General features: G+C 40.9%; 1 long non-coding RNA gene across 1 annotated transcript in view; it reads right to left on the reverse strand.

The window, feature by feature from the left end:
* Positions 1 to 1,268: 1,268 nt before the first annotated feature.
* Positions 1,269 to 3,431, reverse strand: part of LOC116704105 (uncharacterized) — a 10,601-nt gene continuing 8,438 nt past the window's right edge. Inside the window, exon 3 of the long non-coding RNA XR_004335591.1 lies at positions 1,269 to 1,454. This is a non-coding gene — a long non-coding RNA (uncharacterized LOC116704105). The remainder of the gene's footprint in view (positions 1,455 to 3,431) is intronic.

The following is a 3,431-nucleotide window of genomic DNA, read 5'->3' on the forward strand; positions in this document are numbered from 1 at the left end:
TTCCTCGTTACCCTCTGTATTTAGTCTGTCTTCCCCTTACCCTGTGTCAGATCGTTTTTTTGCTTGATTTACAGCCAAGCGTCAGTGTGCTGTGTGTTTCCTGTGTATTCCCTCGGTTCCAGTTCCAGTTCATCTTCTGTTTTATGGGCTTGTTCCTAAATGGACTCAAAAAGACTCAAGCTCAGTACCTTTCCAGTCTTCTCTGCATTTGGACCCAACTTTCTCCCCCACTCTTAACATTAAGTAGTTAGAAGTAAAACCAAATGCGTGTCTGAGAAACATAATCAGTGTTATGCACGCACTCGGTGGTTGTTGTACCTTAAATTGCAAATATCAAAAACGTAATTCATGTAAAATGCTCGTTATACCTCTTGGTTAGCCTACAGTGCCTAATTAGCTCAAGCAATCTGGTAAAAGCTGTGGATTTAATGGTCAATAAAATGGTCATTTAAAGTACGGCAGATCGAGCAGTCACTTTGTGTTTTGAGGCTGTTTTAAGGAAGAGTGTGAATGTTTGAGAAGTTCTGTGATCAATTGGCAATCGGTTTAGAGTCAACGCTGTTTTTCATGAGTCAAGCTTTGCATCTTACAAAATCAACTGATTTTTTTTTTTGTTTTGTTACACAAAACATGGCATATATGGAGTGTCTGGTCTCTTTTGTGGAAACATAGATATGTTTATATAATAACGAGGGATGCACCGAATCCAGATTTTTGGGGTTTGGCTAAATACAGAATCCAAAACTGAATCCCAAATCCTATTCCCACAGTAAACATTAATGAAGACTTCAAAAGCCTCTAAAAACAAAGTTAAATGTAACAACTTAATGTTGAAATCACTCTCTTTTCACATCGTACATCGTTATTGCCAGATGAGTGATAATTTTGTTCGGCAAATTTTCGCTAACCAGTGTATGATGAAGGCATGTTTGGTGGGTGAAATTAGAAGGCTAACGAGCAGCCGTTGGATCGCTCCGCTCCCACAGTAGGTAGACTCATTTACCTGGAGATCAGCTGAAAGCCCGGGAGAGGCACAGCCTGGTTAACACAGGTTTTTAGCTGTGACTGTCCTTCCTTTGCCGTGTCTGAAGCTGCTGCATTTTTGGTAACTGTTTTAACAGCGGGTATGTTGCGTATTATTTAGGGTCCTTGCCACGATGAGATAGCAGACAGCAAGATGGCATTGCAAATTGAACATGTAGCTCATCTTGAATCATCTTCTTTTGACTGAAAGTACTGCCAAATAACACTTTTTCCATATTCACTTTCTCACAACCTGCTGCATTGAACGGTCCACCAATCAACGGCGGCGACATTACGTTGACCAGCTTATCGCGCCTAGTCCAAGGGCAGGGTTCGGTTTGGTGGAAAAAAATTCTAAGATTCTGCAGAAACCAAACCCCATCAAAAAGCCCAATATTTGGCTGAACCTTAATCCTGGATTTGGTGCATCCCTAATAATAACCTTTGGTCTTCTTGAGCAGCAGTCAAATAGCATACATTTCATGCTAAAGCTTAACCTTTTTCTTATTTTTACCAATGCGTTTTCACTAACATAGAGCTGAGTTTGGCCAGTGTGTCATCACTGCTACTAGCGTGCTGATACCTGAAATTTGTGTCTGTGGGATGGATACATAACTTCTAATTGGTCAAGGCAAAAAAGGAAAAAAAAACAACAAACTTTTAAACAAGCAGCATCTAACTTAAAAAAATAAATCAAATGAATAAATAAAACAAAGTTTGATCACCGGGGTTGGTGTCTGTTTGTATATATCTAAATCTGTTCAGTCAGAGGCAGACTACATTAACAGTATATCTTTTCCACATGGTCGCAATGTCAGATCAGGTGTTCATGGTCTTGATGTGACTTGACAAAGACAGGTGTCATGCTACACGTTGAAACAATCATTGTTTGCGGTCTTCCACGTCCTGCATGACGTGCAAAGGTGATGAGGCCGAGGTGGCCAGAGACAGACCTGGGGTCAGACATGTCAACCATAGACATTCTCAACTAGAAGATAGAAGGCAAAACAAAATAAATCTGAGACTTTGTGAAGTATCTTCAATTGTGGCACTACGTGGAATAACATGACTTTGTTGTGTCTAATTTTCCCTGACGCCCCAGGTCTGTTGGGGTGATATTGTAAAGTCCGATCCTGGTTTCAGTAAGTCTGCGTGATTCTGCATGAGCCTGCTTTCCTCTCTCTGTCTGCTGACTGGTGTTTGCTTAACAATGTCACACGGAATGCTTCACATTCAGTATGACAGCTTAGTTTTAGCAGTTAGCATCCAGCCTTGTACAAGTGCCCCCAGGCTGTAATGCTATTTCATTTCTTTCCCAACCTTGAGGAAGGAGAGTAGAAGACTATTTATGGATGTCAATCTTCAGTCCTTATTAGCCAATCCTCATATCCCAGCAACCAAGGGGACATAATAGGTCTTGATGCATAGGAGCCGTTACACCCCCTTCCTTAAGAGCAAGGTCCCACCGCAACCTTGACACAACAAACAAAACTCTTAGATACAATAAATCACAATTTATATTACACCTGACCATGTCAATATTATGTCTAACACCCATTCAGCTCAGCACATTATCCCCGTGGCCATAAATCCAAGGAAGCGCTTTAATTGTTCATGAAACCTGAAAATGATAGGAAGTTCTAACAATGTTAGTTCAAACATAACAATGGAGCATTTGAGAGGGCACCTGCCCCCACCTTGTCCTTGCCATTAATGTCTGATACAGAATTACTTGCCATTAGAACTGAATAACTTGGGGCAGCCTCACTTGAAGGAGACTGTGTTCGATAGGGTTCAAGCAGATTTACATGACAAATCTTATTTTTCTTCCTTTTACCTGGCACCTCTTAAGTAATTTTTTTTCAGAAACTTGACAGCCATGCACCAACGAATTTTGCCTGAAAAGGGGATTCAACAAGTAGCAACAGAAGCAAATCCTGATCTCCGGTACTAAATTCCCGGTGCTCCACTTTGCGGTCAAACAGTCTTTTCTTTTTTTTTTCTGAGACAAATGGAATTTTGGGTTAGCCATCTTTCCAGCCTCAAAGCCTTTGCCTGAAACCATTTACATATATAATCAAGTTCTGTGGAGGGTCAGACAACGTCCACTGATCATTCACGACTGCCAAGGGACCACGAACCGTGTGTGTGGGGGGGGGGAGAAACAGCTCATTGGACTAAACTCGGTCCTTTCATGAATGTACAATGGTTTTAAATGTTGATGAAAGCACTCACGTACACCCTGGCTCTCTGAAGAATTAAATGGTGACAAATATGAATCATTTTTCAGAGTGCAGTCCTTTGTTCCAATTCAATTGCATACACCAAAATGTTCGTATTGTATATTTTCACTTAGAACAAAGACAAAAAAAGCTATTGTCAGGTGTGTGTGTGTGTGTGTGTGTGTG

The sequence above is a fragment of the Etheostoma spectabile genome, chromosome 16 (genome assembly GCF_008692095.1).
Source record: "Etheostoma spectabile isolate EspeVRDwgs_2016 chromosome 16, UIUC_Espe_1.0, whole genome shotgun sequence".
Lineage (NCBI taxonomy): Eukaryota > Metazoa > Chordata > Actinopteri > Perciformes > Percidae > Etheostoma > Etheostoma spectabile.